The 19,508-nt window shown below is 35.7% G+C and overlaps 2 protein-coding genes across 2 annotated transcripts in view; one reads left to right on the plus strand and one right to left on the minus strand.

Annotated features, from left to right (window-relative positions):
• The window catches only part of LOC144443383 (dolichyl-diphosphooligosaccharide--protein glycosyltransferase subunit KCP2-like), a 466,884-nt gene that overhangs the window by 119,695 nt on the left and 327,681 nt on the right, over positions 1 to 19,508 (minus strand). The gene's annotated exons all lie outside the window — the stretch shown is intronic.
• LOC144443877 (neuronal acetylcholine receptor subunit alpha-2-like) overlaps positions 1,657 to 19,508 on the plus strand; it is a 50,236-nt gene continuing 32,384 nt past the window's right edge. Inside the window, exon 1 of the mRNA XM_078133469.1 lies at positions 1,657 to 1,827. The gene's annotated coding sequence lies outside the window, so the exon portion shown is untranslated. The remainder of the gene's footprint in view (positions 1,828 to 19,508) is intronic.

Raw genomic sequence — 19,508 nt, forward strand, 5'->3', positions numbered from 1 at the left:
ATTTTTTTTTTCTATGTGTCCTATAAAAGATGCTCATTTCATGTACTGGGCATATCTTACCATACCCACTTCATAACCTGGGCAACACAATTAACTATTTCATGAACTGGGCAAATTTAAGTCACCCATTTCATGAATTGGGCAATTTCACAGATTGGGTGTAACATATATATACCTGTTATGTATAACAACTCTCATGTGATCAGCAATATGATTTGAAATTAATAGCAATACGGATCCCGGACAAAATAAATTTTGACAAATTTCTATGGTAAGTGTGACATACTGCGGCGTCTGTTATATATTTTTTAAATCCCTACTCAATAATTGGAATAGTCCATAACTTCGTATGTAGCCTGTAGCGACAAATTCACAAATAGCATTGCTGAGTACCAAGTCATACAGAAAGTTAATTCTATTGGCACGATAAACGTCTTTATTGTCTACATGCTTGTTGAACCAGTCAACTCGTCAACCATTTATCCAAGATAACATACTACACACGTACGATACATCTAAGCAGTTTCATATTTAAAGAGGGACATGGCGCTTTTCTTTCAATAAAAAAACAACAACTGCATCTTTGCTGTAGAAGTATTTGAAGTATGTCTACACTTTTATTTGTTTTCACATCAATAAATACAAAAAGATTCTATATGATAGAGTTATTGAGGGCATCACTTGTAATATGAGTGACCAGTCAGCTCACACACATAACAGTGTCTATCTCTCTATCCATTCGACCAATACTGGAAACTACCCTATCAAATGAGTCATCGCGTATGTTGAGAACTAGTAAGCTTATATAACTATATTATGTTTTAAATGAGTTGGCTAAATACTCAAAGTCTAGTCACGCCGTCCCGAATTCAAGTATGATAATTAAGTCGACTCGATGATAAATTACAAGCATTTTAGATTGATTTATCAAACATGTAAACTTGACGGGAAAGCAGTTGTACGGTTATAGTCAGCAGGAAAAAACCCGACGACTAAATATTTATGATTTTACTTTGCAGTGATTACTATCTGCTAGAGAGACGATCTTTCCTAATGTAATTAAGGCATAAATTGACCACAGTACAGAGAAATTTAGATGAGTGTCATTAACCAGATTGCCTTTTTTTGTACTTTCCATTTTGTGTTCTTGAATTGCGATGCAAATAACGACTTAGGTTTCAGTATAGCATGGTAAAAGTGGCCTGTTCATTACACGCTCGTTTCAAGAGCTCGTATCTCCATGTTCTATGCGTATACATTTCATAGCCAATATTTGCTTAGGCGTCCCTACTATTTCCCAGCGTACCTTTCGCGCATAAGGGGGTGCCACCGAGCTTGATGGAAATACGTGGAAATATACTGTTACTTGTCGTATTGAACCAGAATTCCCTCCACTTGATGTAAATATATCAAACATAGCCTTCCTTGGTAACAATCGGATTTTATCGCCAGTGGTCTAATTCAACCGCAAGTTGCTGAACGAAGTTTAGACACATATCATTGCAATTTACTGTGACAAAGTGGATTTCTGCTGAAGGGAAAACATTAAGTTTAAGAGTTATTGAAAGACAATCTGGTGATATACGTGAATTTTGATTATATTCTAGACGCTGAATGTTCAGTACGCCAAACCTTCACTCCACTGCTTGACTATTTTCAAGCGAGCGTTTTTTTAATATTATTGTGATGGCAAACAACATGGCATGTACGCTATGACAAGCATCAACATTTGTCAAGCTGTGGATCGATTCTTCACTTGCAGTCACTCGTGTTATAGATTTCATCATCGGAGCTTGTGAACGGCATCCTTGCCTACAGTTATTTTTGGTAAGTATATACCACATACTGCCATAGGTGATGACCTCTGTGAAATCTTAACTTCGTTCTTTCTAATACATGTTGTACGATTAAACTCACATCCCTATATCCGTCTCCTGGTTGTGAAAAAAAAAAACGAAGCCAGAACACATCCCAAAACCTATATTGAACTGACTGTTATTCCCAGAGTCGACTCTCCTTTCTATGTCGCTACGTCATTCTCGGGGAAATGTAAATTGGTCTTTCAAATTATTCTATTTAGAGTTTCAGGTTGCGAGTATTGATTTTCGTCGACATTGAAAAACCATTATTTGCTCGTTCAATCTTGCATATCGAATAACAGTATGAATATAACTACATCACGCCATTATATCGTCGTACTGACTGTGACGTTGATACGTTGTTTAATCGTGTACACTGTACAGTCAACTATACTTTGAACATAAATAATAGTTCTGGGTATATTTTGTAGCTACAGTAAATTTTGTAGCTACGGTACATTTCATAGAAAACATGATACTGAGTGTGTTCGAATTCAGGGACGAGGCATATGATATATACAGAGAGGGCTATATGAAGTTTTATGGTTTGAAGTGTATTGTTTATATTAAATCAACATATGCATCTGTGTTTACATTTTGAATGAATATTACATATTCTTGCATATTTAAATGAATGCATTTGTTACTTTGCTAAAAACGCTTAATTTCGTGCACAGAAAGAACATTACAAAGTCAGGTAATGAATCGTCTGAGTTCTCTGATATGATGTGGACATAGTTACATAATAGTTCTCAATCTCCCCGTCTTTCTTCGTCTATCTCGATGTTTCTCTAATCAGTAGCTTACTACAGCACTCTTGGTCTGTATGTCTTTGTAGTATTTTGTCTGTCTGTCTGTCTGTCTGTCTGTCTGTCTGTCTGTCTGTCTGTCTAATTCTCCATGGCCGTCTTTGTCAGAATCATGTCCGGTATGGGCTGTAAAGGTCTCTCTCTCTCTCTCTCTCTCTCTCTCTCTCTCTCTCTCTCTCTCTCTCTCTCTCTCTCTCTCTCTCTCTCTCTCTCTCTCTCTCTCTCTCTCTCTCTGTCTCTGTCTCTGTCTCTCTGTCTCTGTCTCTGTCTCTCTGTCTCTCTCTGTCTCTCTCTGTCTCTCTCTCTCCCTCTCTCTCTCTCTCTGTCTCTGTCTGTCTCTGTCTCTGTCTCTGTCTCTGTCTCTCTCTGTCTGTCTCTCTGTCTCTCTCTGTCTCTCTCTCTCTCGCTCTCTCTCTCTCCCTCTCTCTCTCTCTCTCTCTCTCTCTCTCTCTCTCTCTCTCTCTCTCTCTCTCTCTCTCTCTCTCTCTCTCTCACCACCCTTCCCTCCCAAGTGCTGTTTCTATGATATCTGTAGTTGAGCAAAACATACATTGATTGTCAAGTATTCCCTACTGTGCCATATGAAAATTTTAAACAAGGTTGCAGAACTTATGTAAACATATGATTTATTCGCGGTGTTATTAATGGCTAATACTAAAGAGAAAAGACTCGGCCATAAAAGGCGCGACAAGTTTTCAAAAGAACCGCAAATCTTGAGAATGTCTTGAACCGCGATCACTCCGACGTTATCGTATAGTACTTGTATTCATGACTTGGGATTAAGCGTGACGCTATCCGGCCTAAGAACGTACGTAAAATGTATGCTTCTAACTGCTGTCAACATTCATGTAGCTAACTTTCTGGTTTTCAATGAGTTCTTAACAATATTATATTACTAGTGCAATAATTTCATTTCCGCATAGGCATGGATGTACATTCGCTTTGAATTCTGTGATATACCATCCATTGTTGAGATGTGAACACTGAGGTTGGGCCTTAGTTCAAAATAGGAATTTTAATGTTTTCAAGTGACGAGTGGCAAATTTTGAGCATTTTCCGCAATTTTAAGGTCATGCCATGAAACCATCTTTATTTCAAGATTTCAAATATAATTTTAAAACAAGAGAAAACTTTAAGGTCCATATGTATTATTATTTCACTGGAAATATATTCTCATTAAGTGAATTGTTTGATCGAAGAATGAGTTTTGCACCGTCAATCGCGCTGTGTGAGTGACAAACAGACAGATAGACAAACAAACAAACAAACAAACAAACTAACTAACTAACAGACAGACAGACAGACAGACAGACATACATACATACATACATACATACATACATACATACAGACAGACAGACAGACATATTGACAGTCACACGGACAGATAGACACACGGACAGACAGACAGACAGACAGACAGACAGACAGACAGACAGACAGACAGACAGACAGACAGACAGACAGACAGAAAAAATGTTTTAAAAAGCATTACTTGGGAGTCTTTTGTTTAATACGACGCAGGCGCTATCCGATGTATTAAAGAAATTAAAATTTAATGTAATTAGCCTAAAAGGTTTCAGAAACCAGATCAGAGCTTAACCATTATTTGTTGCATGCTAACAATTCGACCCGATACGTTCATATCTCCTTTGACTATTAACCAGCGTTTGAGGTCAAACTGGAATTCCCATTCTTACATCATGTAACAGTCGGAGATGTTTATATGGGTCACTCTATTGAGAATAATCAAATATACATGAGTACAACAAATGGAGATTTCACATAGAAATGAATAAGTTATTAATATAATAAATCAAATGTTATTTACTTTTTCATTAACATACATAATGTTTGATTGTTACACTTTTCGGCTAAAATATTTTTGATTCTTGATTATTAGAGAAAATAATAGTATAGGTTTCTTATTTAATCTGTGATCAATATTAAGTTATTTGCTAGCACTACCGTACACCTTTGTGTTTTAACTTTAAAAAAAAATTAAATTAGTCACTGTTATATATGTAGTCAAAAGCTGATTAAGTAAAGGACTCTATTTGATAATTTACCATATTTCGCTATTTTTGTTTTGTCCGTTGTTTTGCCTTTTATTTCATAGTGAAGAGACGTAAGCACATACAGTTGTTTCTTTTTTCAAATTGGATATCTCTCCCACAAAAGTAGAGAAGAGTAGGAGGAGTAGAGTAGCGAGACAGACAGAGCTAGGGAGATAGACATACAGACGGACAGAGACAAAGACAGAGATAAATACATACATACATACATACATACTTGTATACATACATACATACATACATACATACATACATACATACATACATACATACATACATACATACATACATGCATACTTGTATACATACATACATACATACATACATACATACATACATACATACATACATACAGCACACAATTTTACTTGTTATTACTTTTCTCTAAGCACGGCCTTGTTGTATATATCTTTTTAAAAGTAGTGAAAGTTTTTCTAATGAAGCAATCTGGAGTTACGGTCTGTAACGACCACTCTCCAGACTAAGTCTTAATTACAACACAACGTGTCAATGTCTACACCGATAACTGTTACATGTATTTCTAGGATCGTTTAAATGGCTCTACGGATAGACTATAAATATCATTTTCAGGTTGTACATGACGCATTTTAATTACACACAGGCATCATTCAATCCGACGAAGCGAAGGTGAACGCTTGGAGCGTTTCTAAACATCATTTCAGATATCCCAGGATTCTGTGCTTTGTCAGTATTGATGCGTTGATAGATCGATACTGACAGGTGCATTGGTCTTCTGTTTTCTCAAATTGAGTAGCAGATGCATCAGCTACTGTTTAGGACAACATATTTTCCATTTCAATGTCATATGAAGCTATATGGCATTGAGCGTCGCACCCAAAGAATAGTGTCTTCTGTGTTCACTGACGGTTTGAAATTTTAAGTTAAAAAGTGTTGCTTTATTGTGTCTATAACGCCTAATTATGTATTGAATATTTATTTGGCGATGCAATATGGCCTCCACATGTCACTATTTTATACTGACATTCTCAAGAGATAGCCATAAAGAGTATGATAGTATTCCTAATGACCTTACGTATAAATTTTAATAGTGATTTATTGGATAAAGATGGTCTATGTTCCGTGATCTCAATTGAGAAGTGTGTCTGCATTTACATGTACAATGGGGGGAGGGGGAGAGAGAGAGAGAGAGAGAGAGAGAGAGAGAGAGAGAGAGAGAGAGAGAGAGAGAGAGAGAGAGAGAGAGAGAGAGAGAGAGAGAGAGAGAGAGAGAGAGAGAGAGAGAGAGAGAGAGAGAGAGGAGAGAGAGAGAGAGAGATAATGATACAGTCAGTCAGTCAGTCAGCCAGCCAGCCAGACAGACAGAGACATACAGACAGACAGACAGACAGACAGACAGACAGACAGACAGACATAATTATACATTGCCAGATAAATTGAGACTGAGACAATCACAGAGATACAGCGATATGCATAGCTAAACAGACAGACAGATAGGTAGACAGGCATATAAGAATAGACAGATACATTGAGACTGAAATAGACAGAGACAGGCATACATACATACATACATACATACATACATACATACATACATACATACATACATACATACACACACACACAGACAGACAGACAGACAGACAGACAGACAGACATACATACATACATACATACATGCATACATACATACATACACACATATACATACATACATACATACGTACGTACATACATACAGACAGACATACAGACAGACAGACAGACAGACAGACAGACAGACAGACAGACAGATAGATAGACAGACATTTAAAGGGCTTGAGGGCTGTTGAAGGGTCATACTGATCGAGTGGTGAAGTTAGTTGAGAGAAGGAAATTCACCTACTCCACTTATACATAGTGACACTAAAATTAGAGAGACCTAACCAAATAATATGTTGACAAAAAAGAACCTGTCCCTCAGATCAAAAAAGGTACAGGAAAAAATATAAATACCACAATCCTAATGGAAAGTAGCAAAACTTCGTTTTCAATTCATAACAGTCTCCATATTTAATTAACGCTAAATCAAGACTATCTATCAAATACAACGGTGTGCATATTCTCATTAATTTTCATCTTATTTTTTAACACATTCCTTGATTGATATAAGGTCTTCCTAGTTTCATACTTACTTGCCATGCTTTATGTCTTTCCTGCAAATGTATTCTGGAATTAATAACCACCTTTAAAAACAATTCTTAAAAGATTTTCTTTTCAACTAAAATGTATCCCAAAAGTGACATCAAATACACAGATGGAACTCGCGACTTTTATTTCTGTTTTGATTCCCCGAACGAAATATTCAGTGTGCACGTAACCATTAGGATAATTTCCCGATCAACAAATAACACTTGCCCTGATTCATATTCCACTCACTAGAATTAAGAATTAGTTCATAGGTGATTGAGCTTACATTAATGTACTTTTCATGTTCCAGTCAGTGACTTCTTAAAATCATGTCATCTCGTGTGCTGGAGTATTCCGATATCATACCGTCGCTAATTGCCCGATAAAGTGGTTTGATTCAGTCGGTTGAATTTGTTTAAGGGGCACTTCATAAACCGCCAGGCCAGTGAGTCTCGGCTCGCTCCCTCTTTTTTTCTAATAACAGCTTTAAAATGATCCTTGGATAGATTCGTTGTAGTTTTATTTGTGTAAAGTATCAAGGAATTAACATCGCGTATTCATCAATATTTCGAGAGTGATTTCAGCTAGCCCGACACAGATGTTTTGAAGTACGTGTGTATAGATGGAACAAACTGGAGTCAGCTAGTTACATGGTAAAATCGAGCATGACAGCGATTATACATGTTTGTCTGTATATTATACTGTACAAAGCTGTCATACCAAATATGTGCCCCAACAAGGCATCAATCATAAGGTTATCATCAAGTGGCTTTGGAGTCATTTATCCCCGTCAACACTTTGTTTACCACCGTAGAGAGGGACCATGGTTAGACTATATCTACTCGTATTCAGTCATGATTTCGCATAGCGGACATTTAACATAATATGTTGAGGACTTCTGCAAAATTGATTTAGATAATTATCAATGTCTTAATTGATGGGCAGTGAAAAGAAAGAGTTGCAGGCATAGAGTATGAATTTTATCATGATATATGGCATAGAAATTATATCATCAAGATTGCTGGCGTCCTTCCTCTCAACATCATAAAATTATACTTTCACCAACCAATGACTCCATATATTTATTCCAGTGTGTTCGAAACAATAATTCGAAAAAATTCAGAAAGTGACATTGACATCCATCGATGAGTCAATTCATAAAAACTTCTCAAGTTCACTTGTTCGAGTATCTCTACTGCTACCTCAAAAGATGCAAGGTGGCTTTGAATACATGTCATTTCAAGCAATGACTGCCGCTGTTAAAAACATATATATCTAAATCAAAATCGTCAGAATTATTACTCTCATTATTCCATTTTTCCAAAATAAACATCCACTTTCCATCTATACTGTATGGCCACTTATGTCATATGGATGAGAATGGATTTTTAATAATAAAACAATTTTATTTATGTTTTTAAATTTGAAGAAAAAACAATGTGAAATAACATTTACCAAGTCCTTGTATGTAACTAAATAAATTACAACATATTAAAAACAATGTTTGTCACTGTACGTACAATAACAAACTTTTTACACTTTTTTGCATATTTCTTTTGTAATTTTATATAGAGTACAAACAAGAACTTGGTATATGTTATTTCACATTATTTTTAAAATTACAAAATAAATACCCAATTCTCTAATTCACATGGCCGCTTTAAGTCTATTGGTATTAACCAATGTTAATAAACGACTGATATCTCTATGAGTTGCTTCCACATTCGAAATACTATGTCTAAATTTGGAATATACGTTACAACCTTAGCGTATGTGTGCAACTTTAAAGTTTTACTAACCTTGAATATCATATAGACCTTAACCAAGGACAATGTTCAATCTAAGTCATTACATATTCACTGTTGTTAATTCTAATTATTGTTCCCTGTAGATATAAGTCACGAGGGATTAATTTCGATTTGAAAGGTTGGAAAATTGGTCATTAACTTGCCCATCTTCGAGGACAGCTGTAGCCTTTTGAACTTTGGTGCATCTAGCTAGAAGTGCTCGGGTTAAACCTTAGTACTTCCTTGATACTACTACGGAAACCGAGCTTTCAGCTTACTACTTTAGGTACAAAATAAAATTACTACGTTCAGGTGGTATATTACACAAGTGGGTGATAGCGGCCACTTTGTTGTGCGGATATGATCACCCTTATATCGAGATAGTGTAAACATTGAATTGAATTCCTAAAAATGCACACTGCCAGATTGTGGAAGTCATCAGAAACGCCACCCTACTGTGAGTACAACTAAAGCAACATCCATTCCATAGTTTATATCAACATGTAACAATAGTTTTAGTTTGTGTCTATCTCAGTTAGCTGAAAACTAGGTTTCCACTGCACATATCGTATATGCTTTTAATTTTAAAACACATTTGCATTCTGTGAGCTCTCAAACTGGTTTGAAACAGTGTTTTTATTTCATGAGTGGGTGGTTTGTTTGCAACACTGGCACTGTCTGTTAGTGATTGCTTAAATGTCAATGCATGTTGTATGCAAATGTTTAGTATACACCCTTGGTATTTTTCCGTTTGGTCCAAAATAAGGCATTCTCAGGACTCGCTTTGAAACCGCAGACAATTCACACTTACAACACTATTTTTGTGTTGCTTATGTTATTATTATTCCAGCATCCGTTCGTATCTTCTACCGTTTTGGAATGCTGCTGTAAAATTACTATATTAACCACGATAACATTAGTAATGGTGTGTTTTAATTGGCCTTTTCCAAAATTTGCCATGGTGGCGCTCTATTTCCTGTTTGTGTGTACCTTGGGGGTATACATGGTATAGGTTATTTGGTTAATCATAGAGCACTGCTGCTTTCCTCGACGTTTGAACAATATGAAAAACATCCTGATTTACACTTCTACAGAATACCAAGGGACAAAAAGTTAAGAAACGGTAGTATGGGCTGATGATACCCCCAATTTGAGCGAGGGCTGTATTCTCGATTTCCTGTTTGCAGTCTGGAATGGCCTATTCTCCAGAATATCTACACCAGTTACCACTGGGATAAATGTTTTTCATCAAGTAACCAAATATATGTTCCCTAAAAATTGGTCAGGTGCTTATAAAATGACATTATATCTGTTAATGCGTGGTCAATAGTATCCATAGATGGTGTCGTGACAGTTTGAATCTTGAACGAAAACCTTCTTTTGAATCTGTCGCCATGTTAAAACTGCACTAGTACGTAAGTGTTATCGTTTTCAATCAGACTACCACAATGTATTCCCAGAAAAATGGCGATAATTAGATATTGTACATGTGAATCAAGGGTCGATCTTATCCATTAGTATTGCAATGGCAGGTTTAAATCGTGATCTCGCGCTGTTGAGATCGCTGATTTTTGGGTGTGGAACCAAAAATTATTTTTTAAATTTAATTTATCATGTATACAGCTACAAAAAGTATGTTCACCCATAGGTGATTCAATACTCTTCAGGGTGTATGATATTATGAGTAAGTTATCATTTTCAAATAATGTATTCAATTGCAGCCAGTGCACCTTTAAAGCGTACGTAGAAATGACGTCACGTTGGCTGCAGCATGACTATGAATTCCAATTTAGACATAGCGTCAATACGGAGTAATTGACTACGATAGATATTAGTTTGTTTAACCTCTTACTAATAATATCTGCCCTCTGTATTGGACAATGCAATAGTCAACATGATTGCATGCATACTGTTAGTGAAACCGATCAAGTGTACCCCATTAAGACAAAAACAAACACACAACGCGTCAATTGTGAAATTGTATTTACCGACAAGGTGAAAGCTTGTTTTCTCAAACGCTCACAGCAAAAAAGACGATCTTGGTTAGAAACCCAATTAACGTTATTCGGTTTGATAATAGAAAACTCAATTACGGTGATGGCGGTCTTTACGTCACAACTCAGTATGGATCAGTTTCATAATAATTAGCGGACATAGAAAGGAATCAGGACTAATTTGTTGTTGGCAGGTGGGGTCCAGTGAAAAGCAAACCTTTGCCAAGTGAGAAGGGTTGACAATTTTCACCCAATTATGTGCTCAGTTTGAAACACAGCAAAACAAATGTTCACTGTGACAGGTGTATAGGCAGGCTTAATATACGACGGTGACGTTGCGTGATTTCACAAAAAGGCAGTATATTGAGGCACCATGTGCGAGTAGATGCACGGACATGATGTTTTACGAGTCTATCTGAACAGATGCATTCGGGCGCCACAAATATTTGGTGAGTAGGTTTTTTTTTGCGTAGTATTATCGCAAGCACAATCTGTTTTAGAACTTGGAGTTAAGCGAGGTTTCATTGTCCATGGTCATGTTGTTTGTGTCGTTCGTTGAAAGATTTGTCAATATGAGGCCCTGCAGTACTAGTAGTAGGCCCCAGGTATGAAAACAACAAGAAGTCGTAAACGCATGGTAATTGATGTTATTAACTGTGTGAGGTTTTATAGTGTAATTTGATAATTCTCTCCACTGATACATTGAACAGAAACTTAAATTTTATGTCTGTGATTTGACTGATAGTAAGTAATGGATCAAAGTAATTCTGGGTTTGACTAATTTCCTCAGTATTTGGAGGGTATAGGTAACCAGTTGTTGGCATCAAAGAGAACTAGTACTCCATTTTTTATGATTCGACACAATATGTACCAGTCCTGTAAAACCCAACTCCTCTCCCGCCGTGTGATAAGTTGGAACATGTACAGATATTTCGTCGACGTCACTAATCTGTACGTATGTACCTTGTGAAGGTTTGATAGTCGGTGAACATAAATAGATTCATGTGTCAATCGATTATTTGTTTATCCAATTGCTTCTGTGGTTAATATTAACCAAAGTCTATTTCTACAGTGTTTGATTGATTTGTTTATCAGCTGGCGGTAGATTTAATGAACGTCTCGTGCAAATGCGGCAGCAGAATACATGTATATACATGGAATAATTTAGTGCAACTACTTAATTCAGTAATCGATAGTCCGTGACTCTCATTAATTGATTGATTGACTGATTGATGAATTTTATATAGTATTCGTTTATGTTTTTATCAGTTCTAATTAATCTACTTCTTTACTTATATCATGGATTAATTGAGTGGTTAGTTTATTGAGTAATTTAGCCAATTTGTCGATTGAGAGAGGTATTCATTGGTATCTGATTGATTGATTGATTGATTGATTGATTGATTGATTGATTGATTGACATGTTAATTTTTTAATGAATATTTTCAGGAAAAATGAGAACTTTTCAAATATGAAAAAGTAGTTGACCATCATCTGTTAAAATGCTATACTGAAATAAAACCATGGTGACGTGTTTCATAGTTAAATTATCAAGGTGATAACAAGCATGAAACTTGTTTTGTTTTTGAAAAAAAAATCAAAACATTAGGAATTGTTAAGATGTCAGAGATTCCACTCCTTGAAACGAGGGGAATATTCATCCCACTTCCCCATAGACTTCATTCTGGTTTCTCGACATCGAGATATATGTACGTACGTGGACATCACCTGCCTCCCCGTACAACGTCACGTACAGAAAGTCATGCACGCAGGACTTACCGAGAGTAATTCCAGATACGAAGGCCGGGCAATCGCGCAATGCATCTTGGACCGTAGAAAACGAATATTGTTATGCATTGTTGTTACCCAGTAGGATAAGCGATACGTTTTCATCTCCGGTAGGCATTCAATTCGTTTTCATCAGTCAAGCGTTCCACCTCCTTGACCTGCACAAAATTGTTCAAATAAAGACGAATTCGGTAGCAAAATCTTAACTGCAATGTTGATCACATGCCATAATCTCATTTCTAAGCAAACATATGCGTATGTCATTTTGCATTAGGAATAAAAAAAATTGTGTGGTCCCGATTACATTCAATTTTAAAATAAGTGGGGTAGGTAGATTTGTTTTAATTTTGTTATATTTGTTTTTTCTTTGTGAGTGTCCAGTTCAGGTTTTCCATTGCTTTACAAATGATCTCTGTGTTGTTTATTTCTTCCTATCAGATGTACAGCCATTATATATTGGAAGAATAGTTTTATATTGTAATTGATGTCAGTTTCCACACCCACTATTTCTTGCGAGACTTCACGATTTTCGCGATTTTATTATTATTTTTCTCGAAGGGGTTGGCGTGAATAACTAGGTGGGGTCGGGTAACCGGAACCAAACAACTTTTTTTATTTGGCCTTATGAAGAGCGTGGAACCTGGGTACACATTGTATGCATTGTTCGTGATGTTGCCCATAGGAATTATATGATGCGGATAAGATGATGATGATGATGATGATGATGATGATGATGATGATGATGACGTTGACAATGACGACAACGACGACGAGGCGGCGGCGACGACGACGACGACGACGACGACGATGATGATGATGATGATGATGATGATGATGATGATGATGACAAATGTGATGGTGGTGTGGTTGTAGGCGAAATACATAGAATGTTGTCTGGAGGATGAAGGGGCTGGGATGAGAGGAAGTGCACGTCGTGAGAATACTGCTAATCATAAGGGAAATAGCAATGACACAAATTGTTCACACGTTCACACCCTTGAGGTGTCTAAAACCCAGTTTGTCATTGTGCTACTGCGTGATGTCATGTCACACATGCCCCTTGTCTAATCAAGAAAACATACATCAAAAGTACACGTACATAGTCGAGAGAAACACTATGAATTCATTAGAAAACCCATCAAATACTTTTGTTTCGTTAAAATTTTAGTAACACACTAACTGTGACATAAAATATATCCACCACAACGGGGAATGAAATAGGTCGTTGTTTAATGATTTACCATAAAAAGTACAATATGACGCCTAGCTCAATTAATTACTCTGCCAGATTTTATCGGCTTCGATTAATCCATTCAACTTAACGTTTTAAACGAGGCGAATAATTACCACGGTTTCTGCTTGAGTCGTATCACCGCGTGTTAAACCTTCGCTTCTAGATAAATGCTGAAAAAAAATGTCGCCTCATTTTGTTTCTTAAAAGATCGTGTTAGTTTTATGATTCTTCTTATTAACATTATTTCATGCTTGGGGTGAATTTGTATTATTTCAGCCTCTCAAAGAATTCACGAAATGGGGTTAGTTAAACACTATGTACGGGGCTGTTTTGTTCAATAATCACTTGGCGTGAAAAACACACCCACCTGAAAAAAATGTTTTAAAAACTAATGGTTGTGAGTTCAGAAGTCTGTAAATCGTTTCTTCATATCGTCACCTTCATAAATATTTCGATTAATGCCATCTCTCTAATTCGTAATCCCGCTCATTTGGATCTTATCTACAAAGTGATGTATTTCTTATTTTGTTGCCGTGACAGAATAATCCGGCGACGTTCATAGGGATCTGTTGTCATGGTGATGACCTTAAACAGGTCATTATAGATGCAAATCACGTACACTAACTCTTTGTAAATTATTATGCTTTTTTATTTTTTGTCAAATGCTCTGCATGATATTCATTTAAGGTAGTCAGCGAGATATTATTATTTATACTTTTTTGGGGACGGAGAAACTATAATGGAGAAATGGAAGCGGAGAGTCATCATGATCAAAGAATATGCCGTGACAGTTTTCCGCAGAAAGGTAACAATTGTACACATGTCAGCTCGTTGACGTGTTTTAGACAAATTTTACATCATGTTAAAAGTCAATTTATGAGATGTAAAAGACAGGCAACTTAATACTTGGTCAATTGAGTCATATTTTGAAGGATGTAATGCCATGAACATAGTCAATTTTAAGGGGCACGCCATTATTTCTCGTGTTGTTTATCACTCTCCGCTCAGCATACTTTCCTTTCTGATTACCATAATGCTGTACTTAGTAGCAAGAAATGTGATATGAAATCAACTTGATAACGAGGTTGTTTCTGAATGTGTGTTATGATTTGCATAGGACATCTTATTTCACTGAAAAAAAAAACATCCCTGAGGTATACTACAGTATAGGTCGGAAGTACTACATGAAAGTTTTCTTTTTACGACCACATTATATATTATTGTGATGGACCAGAACTTAACTCACTCGACTATTATGACGGGATTGGGGATTGACGTCTGACAAATACCAATTCACGACTTATAGCGTAGTGGCATATACATCATGAGTATTATCCACTGCATGTGATTATATACATTGTAAACCCGTTATGCAGGTCACCAATTCGATAGTAATATTTTTTATTGCAAACTTGTTTCATTCATACTGTACCCATTCAATTGTGGATATGTTGCAATTATGATGCTCATTCTGCGGAACGTAGTATGTTTTTATAATTTTACAATTATTTTTAAAAAAAAACCTCACTGTCTATTATTATATTAGCACTAGGTCAGATGTGTCATATTTTGATGGATGCATTGAAATTGCCTGAGTCAATTTTAAAACCATGTCATCACAAATATGTGTCTTGATGGTTCGTTCATTCGTTCATTCATTCATTCATTCATTCATTCACTCACTCACTCGCTCATTCGTCCATCCGTTCATTCATCCATCCATCCATCCATCCATCCAACCAACCAACCAACCAACCAACCATCCATCCATCCATCCGTCCGTCCATCCATCCATCCATCCATCCATCCATCCATCCGTTCTTTATTAGTGACTGCGAGCAATGCCTGATCACCAGTTCGCTACAAAAAGGAAACAGATACATGTACATCAGAGAGCAAACGTTGGTAGTTAAACCCAGACTGTGATTGTTTCTGCAAGATAGTTTCTTTTTATTTGTTGTCATGAAAAGAAGAATAAAAAATTTCATCATCGTCCAAGCAATTCAGTATATTTTCACGAGTGCCATCGAGTGCACTGACATCAATATGGTTGACAACAGGTCATGAAGTGTATCTATGTCATCTCAAAGCTGTGTCTAAATAACTTGTTCTATTTTCTTATGCCTGCCTTGGAGGATCTTGTCTTTGTGGCTCGCAACGATATCATCGTTATCCGTGTCCGTGTAACTGAACACATACAAATGTAGCTGATCATGATACGACTATATAGTTTTTGTCAATCACCAGCCTTATACTACTTACACAATGGAGTATCTTGTTGATTGGATGGAGGCATGCGCAGTTGGACTACTGGTGTCACCAAACCGTATTAACAGGGGTTTTCGAGTAATGCCCTGTTATCTCCAAGTGAACATTCAAATGACCGGATCCGGAGTTCATTCAAAGGGGAACAAACAATGAAATTGGGATTGTCTGCTGCATTTTTCATGCTTAAAAATTCAGTAAAATAGTTTCACCAATCCTGCAGCCATGATACCACCTCAAAAATAGAATTGCAAAGAAAATTGTAGATTGTAGGCTGGGGAGAATAATCAAGGGTAAGTCAACAATGATAAGGGTTCTACATTCGGCCTCAGCATTGTTTTGTCGAGGTAGTAATGTTCAAAGCTCTATTACAGAGGGAGACTGCACGTAGCAGTTTATGGTATAGGTTTTATCATAGTTTTCTAAGCATAAGAAATGCACTTTAGATGAAATCAGTATTTTGTCTAACAAAAGGTTGTCAGTCAGTGTTTCGACAGTGATTGTATAATAAAAGCCAAGCAAAACAAAACAAAACAAAACAAAACAAATTTACATAAGCTTACATTCTAATTGTAAACATGTGAAACGATTTTCCGGTTTTTCCACTTTATAATGGTACAATTTTGGGATGCTATCAATATGGGTAATTTGATATAGTAGTACGCCCCCCGTGTCTGTCAACTTGACATAACATTCTTGCTAGCCTCGTTAAACTGGTCAGTTAATATTAATTAAGCCATACCTCTCAGTGTGGTCACATCAATCAATTAATAGTCTTTGTTTTGTTAATATAGATATGGAGAGTTCAAGGGAATAAGTAAGTACATGTATATGATTAACAATATAAAAGAAATTTGAAACAAATAATTGTAGATACATGTACATGAGTCATGGGGTTTCATAGATATGTCGTAGTGTGTCGGCAAAGGAACCATTCAAGTAACCTTTCTTAATTCAGTTGACAGGGAAAACTAAACTTTCCAAATGCTACTGTAAGATAAGATAAGATAAGATAAGATAAGATAAGATACTTTAAGATAAGCTTAATCAGTTAAATATTATTCATTCTGCTTTTCTTTTAATAAACTAAACATAATCATCTGTAATATCATTAAGTACCAAATTGAATCTAGATTGTTCCTTCGTTCTGCATTCGAAACATCATATTGAAATAAAAAATGAAAAATTTAGGTTTTGACTGTAAAAACGTTTGACAACGTGTGGCTCGAGAATAGTTTTCTATTCAATGGAATATATATATTGAGTCTATTGGACAGTCGATAGAGTAATATATAAAAAACGACTAATCAGAACAATTTCGAATCAAACCTTGCCCAAATTTATGGATGTGTGTATTAAACACAAAGTACTTTCAACGTAGTCTCGTGTTTGTCCTGATATCAGGGCCTTTCTCGTTCAAACTGAGAATCGTTTCTCGTGCGGTTTTTTTCCGATTCAGTACATTGATCGTATTATTAGCATTGTGCATTGATTGTCCTCAAGCCTTTTAGTTCGCCCCTACTTTAATCACGACGACCTACATTTTTACTTAACGGTTAAAATGAATCGGACCAGAAAGTAATACTTCTAAACTCAATTAAACATTCCTTTGGTATCACGCGAAGCCTTTTATGAGAAGACCTAGAATAATAGGAAATAATGAAGAGGTAGTTTCACGCGAGGTTACCGTAATTGACGCAGATTATAAAATTTGCGAGTTTTTCATTTTCTACGTTTTAAGTTACGGTTAATTTCCCCCTTTTATTGATTAAACTAGAAGTTTCTAATTCACTTAAACACAATTTGTACACTTTACTAAACATTTACTTTCCATTGCTTCTACGTGAGTCAGCTCTTTAATACTTTTTTCCTCATGGCTAATTTCGACTGATTATTCATTGCGGATTTTCTATAAAGCCCCTGTTGTTGTCCAATAAAACAAACGCTCATAGTATGTTACAATGATTTTAGTTCATTATTGCAAATCACCATGCAAGAGTTCGAAACCAATTGACTCTAAAAGGTTTGATACTTGACAAGTAATTCATAAATCGAATCCCTGATGAAAGGGATTGTTCATGTCACCACAACAAAGCCCAGAGTTTATAGTCAAATTAAAGACACACGCCTTGTTTGTAAAACTCGAACAAAATGTTGATCGGTTTTCTATCATTGTTTCTTTGAGACAGTTTTGATAAGGTCTATTCCACTATATTCTATTACATCCACCGTACATACTTTGTTAATAGGGCAACGAGACCGGGCACTGCCCAGCGTTTAATTTTCATCACGAATGAGATATCTTAGAGATTTCGTGTCTGCCTGATAGCCAATATTTTAGGGAATCAAAATAAATTCCCTGACGTGAATAACAAGCCATAGTGCACTAATACGGAGATAGCTTACTCAGTCATTCTGCCTGATTAATTTCCTAAATCCATCAATTAAAATAATGATCTCAAATATACAACTGACAGAAAACAACAGTCAATTGACAAACAAAAGTCTAAGCCTGAGAAAGTAATCATCAACGAGATAGTGACAAAATAATAATTATTAATATGTCCTGCCCAGCATATGATTCATGACGGCATTTGAATGAAAATAATTAATATCCTTATGGAGACCAAATTATACATTGTTTTATTTGATTCTCCGAGAGAAAAACAACAACAACAATACACATTTAATATCAGCTTCCTTGCCTGGTCATTTTTGAGACATCAGCTAATGGTATTACGAATCTGTGGATAAAATACCATGGCAAAGTGCACTCAGTTAAATAATATTTCGTATATCTAGACGACTGATCAAACCATGCGATTATAGCAGCTTAGAAATGGTTGATCAATTATAAAGAAGCCACTTTCGATTTATAGTTACGTACTATGTACCATTACGATCTATAAATAGTCAAATATATTTTAAAACTATAAAAGTGTTTTATTAAAGTGTTTGCCATCTGCTTTTTGAATCAAAAAATCTCATTTACATTGGCATTCAATATCAGCAACTTAACCTCTACCTCACCACATGATCAACGATCAGATTACATTTCAATCCTTGTTTTATGTGTGTATTTGTTTTTTTTATTTGTTACTGTTTTTTTTAAAATTTGTTTTGTATGGGGGTGGGGGGCTCAAAGCAAAATCTTTTGTCCTGTTTAAAGAATGAAATAGTGGAAAATATTGATCTTGGAAGATGTAGGTTATAACAGCAGACAGTGCAAGGTCACCTACATACAAAAGTGTTTAGTTGCCGAAATCCTTATGACAAATTCTAACTTTTGATCAAAGAATCACATGGTCGAAGTCGTAGAGTTGGCATAATGATATTTTGAGAATGGCCATATTATATTATATAAGTAATGCACAGCTTTGTTATTTCATTTTTTTTTAAATTTTCATTAATATTTATTTACTTGTTTATTTATTTATTTATTTATTTATTTATTTATTTATTTATTTATCTATCTATCTATCTATTTAATTATTTGTTTATTTACATTTATTCTGTGTGTTTTATTACCTTTTATTTTACACAAATACC

The sequence above is a fragment of the Glandiceps talaboti genome, chromosome 12, assembly GCF_964340395.1.
Source record: "Glandiceps talaboti chromosome 12, keGlaTala1.1, whole genome shotgun sequence".
NCBI classification, from domain to species: Eukaryota; Metazoa; Hemichordata; class Enteropneusta; family Spengelidae; genus Glandiceps; species Glandiceps talaboti.